Source organism: Palaemon carinicauda, chromosome 6, assembly GCF_036898095.1.
Source record: "Palaemon carinicauda isolate YSFRI2023 chromosome 6, ASM3689809v2, whole genome shotgun sequence".
Taxonomy (NCBI): domain Eukaryota; kingdom Metazoa; phylum Arthropoda; class Malacostraca; order Decapoda; family Palaemonidae; genus Palaemon; species Palaemon carinicauda.
In genome coordinates this window covers 148,084,988-148,103,679 of record NC_090730.1, presented here as the reverse complement: position 1 = coordinate 148,103,679, position 18,692 = coordinate 148,084,988, and the positions used below count along the sequence as shown (strand labels likewise).

The 18,692-nt window shown below is 41.8% G+C and overlaps 1 protein-coding gene across 1 annotated transcript in view; it reads left to right on the top strand.

The window, feature by feature from the left end:
* Positions 1–9,168, top strand: part of LOC137643278 (uncharacterized) — a 111,675-nt gene extending 102,507 nt beyond the window's left edge. Inside the window, exon 8 of the mRNA XM_068376118.1 lies at positions 8,976–9,168. The gene's annotated coding sequence lies outside the window, so the exon portion shown is untranslated. The remainder of the gene's footprint in view (positions 1–8,975) is intronic.
* Positions 9,169–18,692: the final 9,524 nt, after the last annotated feature.

The window sequence follows — 18,692 nt, the reverse complement described above, 5'->3', positions numbered from 1 at the left end:
GCAAGCCCCCTCTAGCAACAACTCCCATCGACCTCTCTCCCAGGTACAGAGAGGAGGACAAGAGGCTAGCTTTACAGCAAGAGGTGTCTCTCTTGCTACAAAAGGGAGCGGTAGTCATAGTCCGGGACCATCAATCCCCGGGCTTCTACAACCGTCTCTTCTTAGTAGCGAAGAAGACAGGAGGGTGGAGACCGGTGCTAGACGTCAGTGCTCTAAATGTCTTTGTCACCAAGCAGACGTTCACCATGGAGACGACGAAGTCGGTGCTAGCATCGGTCAGGAAGGAAGACTGGATGGTCTCGTTAGACCTAAAGGACGCGTACTTTCACGTCCCCATCCACCCAGATTCCCAACCTTTCCTAAGGTTCGTCTTTGGGAAGGTGGTTTACCAGTTCCAAGCCCTGTGCTTTGGCCTAAGCACGGCACCTCTAGTGTTTACCAAACTGATGAGGAATATTGCCAAATTCCTGCATTTAGCAGACATCAGAGCCTCCCTCTATTTGGACGACTGGCTTTTAAGAGCTGCGTCAAGTCGTCGCTGTCTGGAGAATCGAAAATGGACTCTGGATCTGACCAAGGAATTGGGTCTCCTGGTCAATATAGAAAAGTCCCAACTCGTCCCATCCCAAACTATAGTCTATCTAGGTATGGAGATTCAGAGTCAAGCTTTTCGGGCTTTTCCGTCAACCCCCAGAATCAGTCAAGCCCAAGAATGCATCCAGAGCATGCTGAAGAGGAACCGATGTTCAGTCAGACAGTGGATGAGTCTGATAGGGACGCTTTCATCGCTGGACCAGTTCATCGCGTTAGGGAGACTCCACCTCCGACCCCTTCAGTATCACCTAGCTGCTCACTGGAGAAAGGACATGACGCTAGAAGCGGTCTCAGTTCCTATCTCCGAGAAGATGAAGTCTGCACTGACTTGGTGGAAGAACAACATTCTTCTCAGGGAAGGTCTACCACTGGCTGTTCAGACCCCCGACCACCTTCTCTTCTCGGACGCATCGGACACGGGCTGGGGTGCGACACTGGACGGTCGGGAATGCTCGGGCACGTGGAATCCGGATCAAAGAGCACTACACATCAACTGCAAGGAGCTACTGGCAGTTCATCTGGCCTTGAGAAGCTTCAAGTCCCTCCTTCTAGGCAAGGTGGTGGAGGTGAACTCCGACAACACTACAGCCTTGGCGTACATCTCCAAGCAAGGAGGGACTCATTCGATGACGTTGTTCGAGATCACAAGGGACCTCCTCACCTGGTCAAGAGATCGAAACATATCTCTTGTAACGAGGTTCATTCAAGGCGACATGAATGTCATGGCAGACCGCCTCAGCCGGAAGGGTCAGATCATCCCTACAGAATGGACCCTTCACAAGAATGTTTGCAACAGACTATGGACCCTGTGGGGTCAGCCAACCATAGATCTGTTCGCTACCTCGATGACCAAGAGGCTCCCAAATTATTGCTCACCGATTCCGGACCCAGCAGCAGTTCACATAGATGCCTTTCTTCTGGATTGGTCCCATCTAGACCTTTATGCGTTCCCCCCGTTCAAGATTGTCAACAAGGTACTGCAGAAGTTCGCCTCTCACGAAGGGACAAGGTTGACGTTGGTTGCTCCCCTCTGGCCCGCGAGAGAATGGTTCACCGAGGTACTGCAATGGCTAGTAGACGTTCCCAGGACTCTTCCTCTAAGAGTGGACCTTCTGCGTCAGCCGCATGTAAAGAAGGTACACCCAAGCCTCCACGCTCTTCGTCTGACTGCCTTCAGACTATCGAAAGACTCTCAAGAGCTAGAGGCTTTTCGAAGGAGGCAGCCAGAGCGATTGCCAGAGCAAGGAGGACATCCACTCTCAAGGTCTACCAGTCAAAATGGGAAGTCTTCCGAAGCTGGTGCAAGGCGAATTCAGTATCCTCAACCAGTACCTCTGTAACGCAGATAGCTGACTTCCTTTTACACCTAAGGAAGGTAAGATCCCTTTCAGCTCCTACGATCAAAGGTTACAGAAGCATGTTGGCAGCAGTCTTCCGCCACAGAGGCTTAGATCTTTCCAACAACAAAGATCTACAGGACCTCCTTAAGTCTTTTGAGACCTCAAAGGAGCGTCGGTTAGCCACACCAGGTTGGAACTTAGACGTGGTTTTAAGGTTCCTGATGTCAGCAAGGTTCGAACCGCTTCAATCAGCCTCTTTTAAAGATCTCACTTTGAAGACACTTTTCCTCGTTTGCTTAGCAACAGCTAAAAGAGTCAGTGAGATCCACGCCTTCAGCAGGAACATAGGATTTACATCTGAAACGGCTACATGTTCCTTACAGCTTGGTTTTTTAGCTAAAAACGAACTCCCTTCTCGTCCTTGGCCCAAATCGTTCGAGATTCCAAGTCTGTCCAGTTTGGTTGGAAACGAACAAGAGAGAGTGCTATGCCCAGTAAGAGCTCTTAAGTACTATTTAAGACGTACGAAGCCATTACGAGGACAATCAGAAGCTTTATGGTGTTCTATTAAGAAACCTGCTTTACCGATGTCGAAGAACGCAGTTTCTTATTACATCAGACTTTTGATTAGAGAAGCCCATTCTCATCTGAATGAGGAGGACCATGCTTTGCTGAAGGTAAGGACACATGAAGTTAGAGCTGTCGCAACTTCAGTGGCCTTCAAACAAAACAGATCTCTGCAGAGTGTAATGGATGCAACCTATTGGAGAAGCAAGTCAGTGTTCGCATCATTTTACCTTAAAGATGTCCAGTCTCTTTACGAGAACTGCTACACCCTGGGACCATTCGTAGCAGCGAGTGCAGTAGTAGGTGAGGGCTCAACCACTACATTCCCATAATCCCATAACCTTTTTTAATCTTTCTCTTGAAATGCTTTTTATTGTTGTTTTTGGGTTGTACGGAAGGCTAAGAAGCCTTTCGCATCCTGGTTGATTTGGCGGGTGGTCAAATTCTTTCTTGAGAAGCGCCTAGATTAGAGGTTGTGATGAGGTCCTTTAGTATGGGTTGCAGCCCTTCATACTTCAGCACCTAGGAGTCGCTCAGCATCCTAAGAGGATCGCGAGGCTCAGTAAGGAAGACGTACTTAAAAAGGCAGAGTAATGGTTCAAGTCGACTTCCTTACCAGGTACTTATTAATTTTGTTTGTTATTTTGAATAATTGCTAAAATGAAATACGGGATACTTAGCTTCTAATGTTAACATGTATGCTGGTCTCCACCCAGCCCCCTGGGTGTGAATCAGCTACATGATCACCGGGTAAGATTAATATTGAAAAATGTTATTTTCATTAGTAAAATAAATTTTTGAATATACTTACCCGGTGATCATGAATTAAAGGACCCACCCTTCCTCCCCATAGAGACCCAGTGGACCGAGGAGAAAATTGGTTCTTTGTTGACAAGAAGTACTTGAGTACCTACTCGACAGATGGCGCTGTTGTTGTACACCCCCACCTGTATAGCGATCGCTGGCGTATCCCGCCCGTAGGTTTTTTCTGTCGGGCAGCAGAGCTGCAGCTACATGATCACCGGGTAAGTATATTCAAAAATTTATTTTACTAATGAAAATAACATTTTATTCAAAGTTTAAAAAGCAATTTTAGGTTTTCTCGGGGTATCTGATATCTAGTAGCAAATATTTTGAGTAGACAATGTTGTCTAACATCTTATTTTGCAATATTTTGCTAGATAGTATTTGAACTTCCCAAGTTCTTTATCTAAGGTGTCATATGAACAAGTTGATGTTGATTCTTCTAATGGAAAAGTTGCGTTCTTTGCTCAATAGTTTGACACATTTCTTTCATATTCTACTCGTTCCTTGCACATATGACATCAGTAAACATACTACAATGTGCATCATGAACGTTTTTCACAAAATTCTCATTTTACAGTACGTACTGATGAATTTTAGATAAGGGTTTTTCCATTATTTTGTCATTTACTGTCTCTACCTGAAATCCTGTCAGAGGAAGGTCTTCATCTATAACATATTTCCACAATTCCATGTGCCTTCCAGCAGGGCTTTGTCCTGCCACTTCACATTTGGTTTTTTTGACACTACTGTTCATTATCCCTTATCACAACTTCTGTACTCACAATCTCTCTACAAATTCCTAGTTTGATATAATCTTCCAGTCATATTCTAGCTTGAATCAAAACTATGATCACAACTAACCAGAATCTCTTCCATTTTCTTTATCACTGCCCATTTTATATTTTGCAAAGTTTTACTGAATACATGTCATACTACACCTATGGCAAGCACCTCTTCTAAGAGGACAATGAAACCAAACCAGGATTCTTAGTCTTTGATAATGCCAAAGCCTCTACAATGGCCTTTCTACAAGCTTAATAAAAGGGCCAAAGTTGTGAAAGACTTAAGAGAGCATAAAAATCTTATGGAGAAGCTTCGACTGGACACCTCCCAAGGCTCTCAACATTGTGGTATTGCTGCAGTCTTAGCATGCCATGGAAGCCACTCTTTTGCACAGGTTCTTAGTGCTGGGGTCTGGAAAAGACAAGACCAACAAAACAGCCTAATACTTAAAAGATTGTACCCACGGATCTTTAGATATAATCTCCTTAGAACTGGTGGTAGCCACTTAACATACAGTAACTTAAAACCTATGCCCCTGTAGGACACTTAACATGTTATGTCGTCAGCTATTTTCAGCATAATTATGGTATGAGAGGAGAATGAAAGTGCCTTCCTTCCTCTCTTCGGATCCTCCTTTCCTTGGGAGTACCTATGCTCATGAGCACTTATTAAGGTAAGATTACCACCGAGTCATTATACAGTATATATATGGTACATTTAAGATTCAAGAAATTGTTCTTACACAAAACTCAAACTTGTTGGGTTATGGCTATAACAATTACCAGCAATTCTTTGAGGCTGACAGCATAACCTTGCCTCGTATGAGCCAGTCATGATAGTTGATATTTTTCTCCTTTGGGTCAAGGGTCAGACAAATTCCTTAACATTGTCATATAGACACATCCTCCCACCCTAAGGAAGACTCCATATGAAGGATGAGGGTTTGCATTCGCGTAGGAACGACTACAAATATTTAAAGTAATTTGTATTTTTCTTATCAATACAAACTTGAGTCTTTTATTTATATTTCCCGCCTCATCCACTCAGCCATTCTTAACCAAGAGACTAAAGTGGTTATTGAGCCACAGGCTCCTACACTCTTACCCGACTCGTGGGAATAGAGGACAACAATACAATGTTGTTAGACCCACAGCAATTCTTTAATTATGGTCATAGAAAAATGACAATGTAATATACATAAATACATATACCAAGTCACTTCCCCCTAAATGTAGTTAGGAAAATACAAATTAATTAAAAAGACATTAATCAAGAAGGTGGTTTTTACTTTGCCAGTAATGTTAGGAATTTTAAGAGATTCCCAGCTGTCTTCTTCCTTTCATCACTAATTCAAATTGATTTTGCCCTATTGGCCTTGTTTAAATCTACCTTTCTCCCATTGTCACATCTTTTAAGCACAAATTCTTGTGGCAAATGCTGCGAGTGTGTAGCAGTGTAATTTTACACAATGAGCCATAGGGTAGAGCCAGTTCAGGTCAGTACTTCTAATCCATTTGAGATTTTGTATATATCTTGAAATTCATACTGACCACTGAAGAATGTGGCATTACTTTTTCTTATTCCTTACTGAAAATAAATGTCTTAGGAGTAAATGGGATTATAATGTAAATTTTATGCTGTATATATTTCCACTTATGTACAGTACCACTAAATGTTGAAAATAGTTGTTATGAATGTTGAAAATAGGGAATGAAAGTTAGCAGTAAATTTGTCTGTGGATGAATCCTGAAGTAAAATAGAATAAGAATTATTACACTAAATGCTCATCAAAACTTTATTTATGACAATAGTTTTCAAACACAAAACTAATAGTTGCATGAAGGATTGTTCAACTTGGTATGGTATTTGATAAATGATAGTTTGTTTTCCGTATCAAGTAGATATTCTAAACGTAAAATTCTTTAACTAAAAATCTGATAGAGAATTTTGGTGTATAGAAAATCCACATTGTTCTGGCTAAGTATTCTAAATCTGGGTTTCATTAGAAAACTTTTCAAAAGGTCTATCTACTTTGGTTATATTAGTAAAAGAAAGAAACTTGTATGGCGAAGAAAGTTTAAATCTGCTCTTGAAAGTTCATCTGAATAATTAATTTTCCAGGACATTAAAGTTGCCTCCAGAGAACTTATTCTTTTATTCTTAAAAACTTTGGTTTATTAAATAAGGCACTCATCTGAGCAGTTTCTTCCAAGTTTTAGGAAACCAATAATTTTAAAATGGGATGCCATTCTTAGTGCAAAAGGAATATCGGTGTATAATAGGACTTAGTACCCGGCTTTTCACAAGTCCTGCTAGGAATGTGGATGTCATGAGATTCTGGTAATAAAAGTTTGTGGCACAGGAATCCAGACTTGTAGAATGCTATCTTCGATTGACTTCTTACCATTATGGTGTTTTCAATGCTCACGATCAGGACTGGTTAAATTCTGTTTCACATACTGATCACCATGGCTTAAAAGCTTTGGACTTTGCCTCTGAATCAGGCTGAGCTAATCAAAGTGAAGCTTCTCACAGTAATTACATGAACCTTTTAATACACTGACTCCCCTGGTGTTTAAACAATTAAATTTTATCCTCCAGTTGGGACATTGATCATACTTTATTTTCATTAGTAGTTAATACTGAGCAGCCTGTCCCTAATGTGTTATTCTTGTCAGATATATATAAAATCTCAAGCCGATTGGAATAGCATTTTGGGTGATCTTTTCAATGTGAATTGGTCACAATTGTATAAAAGAGTTGAGCCTGTTATTTTGAATGAGAATCCGGTCAACATAATTGATAGGCGTATCCCTTCTCGAGTGCTTAAGTACTAAGTGAAAGACAAACCCTGGTTCAATGATGATTGTAGACATGCTTATTTGGAGAAGCCGGATGCATATCTTTCAAAAGGTAATAGATAAGATTTGACTTGGAATAACTATACTTGGTTAAGAGCTTTTGCTCTGAGTTTATGCTTCAACTGAAAGTAAATACAATTTAACTATAAAATAAACCCCTATCTGGTACAATCCAGTAATATAATTGGTGAACTACCCTTAAATCTGTAGTCATTCGTGTAATCTTAATAATTCCTCCTTTACTTAAACCAGACTACCCTCACTCGCTGTCCAAAGGTAAAGGCAACAGCAACTCTTGGCTAATGTGTTTGACAGTAAGCAGAGTAAGACTCTCGATCTACCTCATTCCTGTTTTCCTTAGGTTAAAACAAATATTTAGCTTTTCGGTCCTGTGAAATTAAAGCTTTCTTGATGGACCCTGATGCTTATGGAGGTGTAGACCCAAATGGTCTTTCTCCTTTGATTTTTATAAAGACATCTGTTAAGTTATTTTCTGCAAGTTAGAAAGAAGAGGTTCTTTTACCATTGTTGGACATTTGGTAGTATTGTTAAATTATGCAAATGTGTGGCAGCTTTAGTCCAACTGATTATCGCTAAGTTTCTATAACTCCCACATTAACTAAAGTTTTTTAACGTCTTTTGGCAAAACATCCAAGTAGGTATGCTGAAGGTACTCCTCTGTTCCCTAGTTTGCAATTTTCCTTTGGCCTTGGAGCATGTGATGCCGTTCTTACAATCTCCAAGGCTGTACAAAAATTCCTTGATTGTGGTCAGGAAGTTTGTACGATTTTAATGCTGCTTTGTCCGTTGTTAATTATGAGGCCCTTTTTTTCAAATGCGGTTGGGAGTAGTGGGTCTTTTCTTAGCATCATTATTGAATTTTTGAGTAATAGATTGCCAAAAGTTGTTGTTGATGGGCACCATAGTGACTAGGCATGTAATATCATGTTCCTCAGGGTAGTGTTCTTGGTCCTTTTCTTTCAATACCATGTTCAGTACACACACACATGGTTTGGCCTAGAAAACAAGCTTTTTGCGTATGTAAATGATGCTACTCTCTCTGCTTCAATTCTATCTGAATGTAGATTTGGGATTGCTGAATCCCTTATAAAGCTAGCTAAAATTAGTGCATGATGATGTAACCTAACAAAACTGTATGATACAATTAGGTTAAGGACAGTGGCTTCTGAACAATCAGATCTCAGCCTTGACTATGTTTCTTTAACTTTCTAAGACCTCTTTTAATATTTTAGGTGTGGTTCTTGATTGCAATTTTACTTTTTTGAAAAATTAGCTTTTTGAGAAAGCCTTTTAAAAATTTTGGTGATCAATCTATTTAAAACTGTTTTAAATCTTTCATTTTGCCTTTTGATTATTTTCTCCTGTCTGGTCTTCAATTTCTGAATCTCTTCTTAATTTGTTGGACAGGAACTTTCGGTCCATTAAAGTTTATTATTACAGTATTCATAATCTCTAGATGTTAATCTCTGGTAATGTCGTATAGTTAGTTCTTTATGCATGTTGCATAAGATTTTTCATTAGTAACTGTCTTATGCATTCAGATTTTCGCCGACAGTAAAGTCCTGCTCATAATACTAAGTATGTAGTTAATTCTAATGCAATGCCTTCTTCATCATAAAATTCAATACTACATACTAATCTAAAAGTTTTATTCCAACTGTGACCAAGGCTGATATAAGTCTTTCTTCATAGTTATATGGAAAATATATTTGAATGTTGTTATTGTCCTTAAAATATTTTATATTGTTCTTTATTTCCTTAACTCACAAGGCTTATGAAATCCTTATTCAAACTAGGGTTGAAGCTTAAAATTTTTTCTTATATAGATTTTGTAAATGAATTATTACTATCAAAAGTTTTTTTTTTTTTTCTAGTTGCCTAAATTGAGGCATTTTTATTAAGTTTTAACAGTTATATTTAGTCAGAAGACAATTGTGATTAAAAATGTTCTAAAGAAAATTAATGTTATTCGAAAGTACTTAGACATTTTTGTTGATTACAGGTTTTGGCCCCATAAGTCTACATAGGGGAGTTTGGGAGAGAACTTGTTTACCCGCTGAGTCATTAGAAGCGATTGTCTGGTCTAGCTTGGATGAAGGGAGACAATGGCACTGATTATAAGTATACATATACTGTACATGGTCTGTTTGGACGTTGTCCTGTCCCATGCCTTTAATAATCTTATAACCTTTAAACTGGAATTATTTTTGTTTATGACAGAGTTGAATGGTCTGTGATATTCCAAAATGAAATCAAAGCAAAATGAAAGATAATGCTAGCATAAATTTAGATTTCCTCATTGGCTTCTCCGGCTAATAAGCTAAGAAAAATGATAGTTAGTTTGGCTGTTCCATAGCAAGTTCATTTTCCTAAATAGCATTGATGCCTCCATTGGAAATCGTGAAATATTTGGTCAACAGCTTTTAAGGGACTTGGAACAAGTAAAAATACTTATTACTAGTCTCGCACAATTTTTCATATAACAAGCTTCTCAAAGGCCATTAAGTTTGTAATTACCATATAGGTAAAAAGGATGCTTATCATGAAATGTGCATCCCTTCCACATCATTAGGGTTTAGAAATTAAATTAACTCCATCAAGATTAGATCTAGCTTTTTGCAATAGATTTGATTGTATAAAATATCTCTTCCCCCACAATCATTGCTTAGAAAATGTTAGAAATTTGTTATATCAGTTCAATTGTAGTGATTACATTTAATAATCAAGAAAAGGCAAAACCCTGTGTGATTGCTATCTATTGCTTATAAGGATTAAAACAGTAGCTAATGTCTTGTAAGTTTAGAATTAGATAATTAAATCAGATAGTTTAAAACAGCTTAGTTGGTAGTCACTCGGGCAAAAGTGCAAACGTAATTGACCTATGAGTTTTTAAAGTTAGTATAATGCTAAAAGAACTTTATATCCAGACCAACAAACTACGTGAGTGGGTTGGGGGGGGGAATAGTCCCTGAAAAGAAAGACTGGGTGATCTTGTCATGATCTGCGTCGAAGTAGAGAGTAAAGAGTGGCCACTCTCGAGCTTCTGTTCAACCGATGTATAGGCCAGTACAGTTGATGGTGGAGACTTGCTTTTCTCAGAGGTGAACCAGAAAGGAAGTCAAAAAGTTCAAAATTATTTTATCAAGTGACCAACTCGTTAGAAAGCCATCCAATTCTTTCACTGATTATTGTCTTGGATGACTTTTTCTAATTCAATTTTTCCTTTAAATTTGATTAATTTCCTTGTTTCAGAGGTCCAAACTACGGATAAAAGGTACAGCAGAGCCATAAATTCTAAACTGATTTGTAGGAAGAAAAACTGCAGTGTTTTTCTCTGTCCAAGTAAGTATTTTATATTTGTAATTTGATGTCCTTTAACGTTGAAGTGTGTATATCATGTTTCTCAAATGCAAATTAATGTATTGGTATAATTTAAGCATAGAATGTATTTTAATGTAAATTGCATATAAAATAATGCTGCAGAATGATGAAAATAATTTTCTAGTATGACGTGAACTTTTTACAAGCAACTTTCTGAATGTTTCAGTACCTAAATTATAGTTACAGCAGCAGCAGGTGATATTGGGATATTAAAGTGACTTACTACAGTTGAGGGAGGAATTATTAATAGCTTAAATGTAATTCATATTTATTTTTATTTTTTCAATCATATATATACAATTTAACATGACTTTTACATCTTGCAGTTTATAAACCAGACAGAAGGAAGAGGTAAGAGAAGATGAAAGGCAGTGTAAATCAGCGAGCATCAGAAGCAAAGGAATGAAGAGAGAGGCAGTTTATATCATCAAAGTCAGAACACAAACATTAAAACCTCAGTCAAGATAACAAGGCCGAGAGCAGTTACAATATATGCCTGTATATAGTTAAGACAACCATCATGATTTGAAGGAGTAAATACAGAAATTATTTTGAGATTTAAAGGAACCAGCTCCTACAGTACCAGTGCAACAGTACAGTTTCTCGTTTAGATCTCCTTCAACAGTGCTGAGCACCACCACCTACAGGCCTCTGCCCGACAAAACCAGTTCCTCCAGCAGGACCCTCCTTGACAGCATCAGGATTCTCTTGAGGCCAATTCCTAGACAATGTAGGGGTCTTCTTTAACAGTGCCCTGCAGGCCCCTCCTCGACAGCATCAGGATTCTCTTGAGGCCAATTCCTAGACAATGTAGGGGTCCTCTTTAACATTGCCCTGCAGGCCCCTCCTCGACAGTGCCGGGCTCCTCCTGCAGGCCCCTCCTCGACAGTGCCGGGCTCCTCCTGCAGGCCCCTCCTCGACAGTGCCGGGCTCCTCCTGCAGGCCCCTCCACGACAGTGCCGGGCTCCTCCTGCAGGCCCCTCCTCGACAGTGCCGGGCTTCTCCTGCAGGCCCCTCCTCGACAGTGCCGGGCTTCTCCTGCAGGCCCCTCCTCGACAGTGCCGGGCTCCTCCTGCAGGCCCCTCCTCGACAGTGCCAGGCCCCTCCTCGACAGTGCCGGGCTCCTCCTGCAGGCCCCTCCTCGACAGTGCCAGGCCCCTCCTGCAGGCCCCTCCTCGACAGTGCCGGGCCCCTCCTGCAGGCCCCTCCACGACAGTGCCGGTCCCCTCCTGCAGGCTCCTCCTGCAGGCCCCTCCACGACAGTGCCGGGCTCCTCCTGCAGGCCCCTCCACGACAGTGCCGGGCTCCTCCTGCAGGCCCCTCCACGACAGTGCCGGGCTCCTCCTGCAGGCCCCTCCACGACAGTGCCGGGCTCCTCCTGCAGGCCCCTCCACGACAGTGCCGGGCTCCTCCTGCAGGCCCCTCCTGCAGGCCCCTCCACGACAGTGCCGGGCTCCTCCTGCAGGCCCCTCCACGACAGTGCCGGGCTCCTCCTGCAGGCCCCTCCACGACAGTGCCGGGCTCCTCCTGCAGGCCCCTCCACGACAGTGCCGGGCTCCTCCACGACAGTGCCGGGCTCCTCCTGCAGGCCCCTCCTCGACAGTGCCGGGCTCCTCCTGCAGGCCCCTCCTCGACAGTGCCGGGCTCCTCTGCAGGCCCCTCCACGACAGTGCCGGGCTCCTCTGGTCACCTCCTGCAGGCCCCTCCTCGACAGTCCCGGATCTTCTTTGTATTGTGGAAAATTGGTCGTAATCTAACCTGTAGCAAATTAAAATGATTTGAGCAATAATTAGTTTAAAAGACTTGGAACCTTTATATGCACTTGAAAATCCTAATGCATGTATTGTACTTATTTTAAAATTCTAAATACGTGTACTCTAAATCACTAATTGTAATAAAATAAAAAAAAAAAAATTCACTAATAACCTTTTCAACATAGCATGGAGTAAATAACTAAATGATTAATTTACTTGTTAACCTAAATAAGTCGCCTCTTACGGGCAAAAATAGTATGTTAGTAATATTTACCACTAATACCTGGAATAGTAAATACTATATACAGAAAAGGAGGTATTAATGCCATTCCTCATTTGACACTTTTCAGTCTACCAAACATAATTTTTGATACCATGGTCACTTGAAATTTTTGATACCATGGTCACTTGAAAATGCATATAAATTAACTAGCCACAACCCAAAAGCAGGATACGCTCCTATAAGCCCAAGAAATGACTCCAACAGCAAACAATAGCCCAGCCCAGTTTGGAAAAGAATTGTAGTAAACAATTAAAAATGTTACATTTTTTTTTTCCCAAGTATAGTAGAGTTACATTAAGAGTTCTTTATAAAATATAAAAAATGCCTTATGTCAGCCTGTTGTTCAACATGAAAGCATTTGCTGCATGATCATTTGAAGTTCTACCACTTCAACTACATAATTAAGATGATCATTCCACAACTTTGTCATAGCTGGAATAAAACGAAGAATACCAAGTACTATTAAGCCTCATGATGGAGAAGGCCTGACTATTACTAACTGGATACCTAGTACTGTATGGCGAGCAGGGTGATACCGTGTGGGACGATGTGAATGTAAAGGAGGGTCAGAATTATGAAAAATTTCACGCAATACGCATAACAAACTAATTGAGCGACAGTGCCAGAGATTAAACTCCCTATCTTATTCACTTGGATTGAAACTCGCCAGCTTATTTACTTGGATCAAACTTCAACTTATACACAAGGAAAATGTAGCTGAATCGCTTGCCTTATTGATAAGGCTCGTTTAGTTTCCATTCTAAGTGTATATACTGCCAAGAAGGGCACTCTGGTTTTTTGTGCTTAAAGAATTTGCTGTCTGAAGTTCCTAATAGTCTCGCACAGTCTAGTTCCTCAACTGAAACCACGAACAGTAGTTTAGCAGTAATAAAAGTTATGAAAACCGATTTCTCAAGAGGATTCTTTTATAGTTCCTACTTTTTCATGTAGTTTAGATAATGGGTGTAGGATAAGAGTATTGAAGGGTGGCAGTTGCCAGTCAAATCTTGTAAAAGAAAGCTTAGTTGTTTTCCAAAACTTCAAAATGGTTAAGGATAACATTAATTAAACATTAAGTGGAATCGATAGATCGCAATGCAATGTCACTAAGTTTGTGGAAGTATTGCTGAAAGTAGGTGAAAAAGATTAGAATCATTATACATTCCATCAATTGATATTCATTTGAAATTGCCAGGATTATGCCAGATAGTCTCAGTATTTAAGAGTAAAGGCTAAAAGTTGGCTGACAAATACTTATTTGACAGTAGGGACTCTATTGACATCTTGACTTAAATTTGGCTATCAAATCAACCAACTGTTTACTGGAATCTCATGTATTATTTGGGAGGTGTCATAAGTTTTTTTTTTTTTTTGTAAACTCCTTGTGGCTTAGTACTCTAGGGAGACATCAATACAATTTTGAAGGATTTGGATTATTTATCAAATTACGTGCCTGCTAAAAGGAGCAAAAGATTTCAGTCATGTGCAGCTGTAACTGAACCCTGTATTGACTCGACAGTATTCAAATTTCCTAGATTTCGAAGTTCATCTTTGTCAGTAGACAGTCCTTAAGGTACGAACATCCAATCTGCGAATTTTCAGATTTACGAACGTAACTACCGCAGGTAAAAAAATATATTCGTACTCCATGGAGTTTTAATTTAAAAATTATCGCTATTCCCAACTGGGTACCAATGCTGCAGCCGCCACCCAGGGTGGGCAGCACAAACCCGCTTTATTCAAAATCTATTGTGTTTGCTATTGTGATTGTCATAGCTGTGTGTATGTGCGTGTGCAGTATTACCTCCTACGTATTTTAGCCTTATTACCGTAAATTACAATAACTTTAATTATGGCTGGTAACCAGATTGCTAGTGGTAGTGCAATGAAGTGCAAGATTAGTGGCAATAGTGCTAGTAGTGTGAAGAAATGAAAAGCCATTTCAATGGAAATGAGAGTACTGTAGCCATTATCAAGAAACCAGATAGCAGTAAGAAAAAGGCAAATATTGTGCGTGTACATCAAGTGAATCGTTCAACAATTGGCACGATTTATAAGACAACGATATAAATGATAATGGCGAATTATCCCAAGTGTCAGCTAACTCGTCTCCAGAAAAGTACAGTTCAGTAAAGTAAACTATTTCATTTTATAAATCAAATTTATTTACTCTGTTATACTGTATACAGTACTTTTCTGGGGGGCCTGTGACGGCCGGTGAGAAAGGTCCTTCCTTATACCTTTCCTAATATAAATCTTCCAAATATACTAGAGAAAGATAAAAGCATGGAATGCAGAGGTTACAACCCTCGCGCGAACACCTTGTAGGTGTCGTGTATTAAACAAAGGCGTGTGTAAACCACTATTCACAGGTTGTCTTCCATTTAGATAATCCCTTCATCAATGGGGAGGGCCGTGACAGGCCCTAGATAACATGGTTGAACTCCCCAACGACACCTACCACGCGCGCCCTCTAGGACATCCTTCTGCAAGAACATATGGCTTGGCAAGGAAAAAGAGGGGTGGGGTCCGTATCAAATAACCGGGAAGGGTTTCACCGGGCGTCACAGGCCTCTTCCCAGAAATAGATTTTTCCTTCGTCAAAATCCCTTTTCTGGGGGGCCTGTGACGGCCGGTGAGAATGTACCAGAGAATGCCTTCCAAGCCCAATAAATTAATAACATAATAAGGAGAAAACAAACACCATGTAAGGCAATAATATAATACTGTAAGTAAACATAAATCATAAACTAGCCATAGGCATAGGGGATGTAATGCTAAAATAATATGAGGACCAGGGATCACCTGAGTGTCCCGTCGTGAAAGGAATCAACCTTACATGTCTAAGCATATCTAAACTTTACAGGAATGATAATTACAATAACAGTTAAATCATAACAATTAAACATGGCAAAATAACTTAGGGCTAACGAACCACCCAGGAGAGTGGCGACGTGGTGTGAGAGGTGGTCAGGAGGGAGGAGAGAAGAGATGGAATAAAGAAATAATCAGAGATTAATGGGGGGAGATAAGACTCCCCGCTGCAACTGTAGGGTATTTAAGGGCCTGTAAGTTCTTTAGATAGTGGCGTTTGAAAACCATAGGAGATTTCCAACCCGTGTATTTTTTAAGGTCATCAAAGTCCATGTTCTGGAAGTAATTGATAGAGGTAGCTATTGACCGTATATCATGAGCATGGGGAAATGATTCCGGGTTAGCATGTTTAATGAAGTAGAGGATTTGTTGTCTGATACCTTGAATGGTCAAAGTACCACCTTGTTCCCTGATAAATAAGGGGCCAGACGAGCGGGTGGCAGATCTAGCTAAAAAGGTCCTGAGAGTAGTGACTGGACACAGCGAAGGATCCTGGGGAAGAGAGATGATCTTCCAAGGGGACCACCTATTTTGCGGGTCCTCATTTTTTGCTAGGAAATCTCTGTCTGGGGTAAGCAGTACTTCGCCTGTAGGGAGGAAATCTATGTTTTCCGGGTTACGTGAGAGCGCTGCTAGTTCTGAGATTCTAGCACCTGAGGCCATAGCTGATAGAAATAACGTCTTCCTAAGCAGAGTGATATAAGAGCAGGACTCGTTGTCAGTGTCCGACGCGAGTTTGAGGACATTGTTCAGAGACCAAGAGACTTTTTGTGGCCGATCCAACGGCCGAAGCCTAGCACATGCTTTTGGAATAGATGAGAAATAGGAATCAGCTAGATTAATGTTAAACCCAACCAGGAATATCTTCTTCAAAGCTGACTTGATGGTAGTTATAGTGCTAGCTGCCAAGCCCTTGTCAAATAAGAACCTAAAGAACGAGATGGCTAAATTCGGAGTCATACGAGTGTGGTCTGAATTCTTTAAGAAACCTGCTAATTTCTTAACAGCCGAATCATATTGACGAATTGTCGAGTCCCTTTTGTCCGCTTCGATGAAGAGAACGTTTTCCGGGTCAATATTTGCGTCTTTATGAGCTGCAAACTTCATGAAGTCCACAAAGTTAGGGTTTTGGCTATCCTTGAGGAATCTGACACAGTCTGTGTTTGAATTACTTGGGTTAGTTTGGGGAATGGAATCCGGAAGGGTCGGAGTTTCAGCTCGAGGAGGAGAGGAAACCAACTGCTCTTTGGCCAGTGAGGTGCTACTAAGGCCACTGTCCCCCGGAAGGAGCGTAGTTTGTGCAATACTTTCATTAGAAGATTCACTGGTGGAAATAGGTAAATCTTCCTCCAATGGTTCCAATCCAGGGTTAATGCATCTATGGCATAAGCCTGAGGGTCCATGTTTGGTGTCACATAACAAGGAAGTTTGTGATTCATCTGAGTTGCGAATAGATCTACCTGAAGGCCCGGAACCAGCCTGAGTATCCACTGGAATGAAATTATGTCCAGAGACCATTCTGATTCCAGTGGTGTCATCCTGGATAGTGAGTCCGCTATCACATTCTGGACTCCCGCTAGGTGGGTTGCTGACAGGAACCAGTTCTTTTCTGCTGCCAAGGTGAAGATAGTGACCAGGATCTGATTCAGGTTGGGCGACTTGGATCCTCCTCTGTTGATGCAGTGTACTACGGCTGTGCTGTCTGACACTACTCTGATGTGGGTCGACCTCGGAGGAGAGAGCCTCTTCAGGGTCAAGAACACTGCCATGGCTTCGAGAACATTGATGTGGAAGTGTTTCATGGCGGGTGACCAAGAGCCCTGAAACATCTGACGTTCGTAGTAACCCCCCCATCCACTCAGAGACGCGTCTGTATGAATTGTCACTTGTGGGGGTGGGAATTGAAGAGGAACCGATTTGGAAAGGTTCTTCGATTCGGACCATGGCTGTAATCTCATTTTCAAGACAGAGGGGATTTTCGAGACCTTGTCTCTTAAAGGTACTGTGGCTCTCTTTCTCCAAACTCGATTGATGTCTTTGAGTTTGGCTTTCAATAGGCGATCTGTTACTGAGGCGAATTGCAGAAGGCCGAGGATTCTTTCTAAGGCTCTTCTGGACACCTGCCTGTGTTTTAGAAAATTCTTGACCTTGGAAGCTATTTCTCTTACCTTTTTGGGAGGTAGAACCAGCTTGTGCCGTGCAAGGTCCCACTGTATGCCTAACCATTCGAAGCGGTCTGATGGAAGTAGGCGGGATTTTTGGAGATTGACCCGAAATCCCAGGTTGGCGAGAAAACGAAGTACTTTCTTCGTAGCTCTGTTGCACTCCAGGGCTGACCGAGCCCAAATAAGCCAATCGTCCAGATAAGCAACGATCTGAATCCCTTGGTTCCTGAGTTGTTCTAGCACCGTCTCTCCCAGTTTCGTGAATATCCTGGGTGCAATGTTGAGGCCGAAGGGCATGACTTTGAATGCAAAGGCTTTCCTGCCTAGACGGAAACCTAGGTAAGGAGAGAAGTTTCGAGCTATTGGTACGTGATAATAGGCGTCGGTAAGATCGATAGAGGTGGTGACGGCCCCACGGGGAAGCAGGGTACGTACCTGAGAGATGGTCAACATCCGGAACTTGTCGCAGAGGATGTAAGAATTTAGCTTTGACAAGTCCAGGACCACTCTCAATGCCGACGAGCCTTTCTTCGGAACTGTGAACAGGCGGCCTTGGAACTTCAGCGATCGAACCCGTTTGATTGCTTTTTTCTGTAGTAACTCGGTGGTGTACTCTCTCAGAATGGATGTGGGTCTCTGGAAGAAGGTCACTGGTGGAGGAGGGGAACCTTGTGACCATTTCCACCCCAAGCCTTTGGAGACTATGCTGTGAGCCCATGGACTGAAGGTCCAACGGTCTCGAAAGTGGTAAAGTCTCCCCCCTACTGGAACTATATCATTGCGAGGGAGTGAATCTAGGTTCTTTCCCTCCTCGAGAACCCCTTGTCCTAGGTCCGCCTCGTTGACGGAACTGTCCTCTAGCCCTGTAGCTACCTCTCTGGTGTCCACGAAAGGGACCTGAGGGTCCGTAGCTAGGGATGTATGCGGGTGAGGGCATCCAAACGGGGTTGGGTTGGGTACCTGGGGGAGCAGTGAGGTAGACCACCTGTTGAGGGTGTTTCGGCTGTAGAGGAGACGAAGCAGTGGGAGACAGACTGTGAAGACGAGTGGGCAATCGACGATTGTTGGTAGTGACCTCGGCTCGTCTTGTAAGGGGCAAACCTCTGTTTCTTCCTGAAGAAGTTTTGTTTTTGCCCTTCAACCCTCTTTTTGGCAGTGAGGCCCCACCTCACTTGCAAATTTTGATTTGCTCTCGCAGCGTCTTGTAGTACCTTGTTCACCTCCTCCTGAGGAAAAAGGTTCTTACCCCAGCAGGGGGAAGC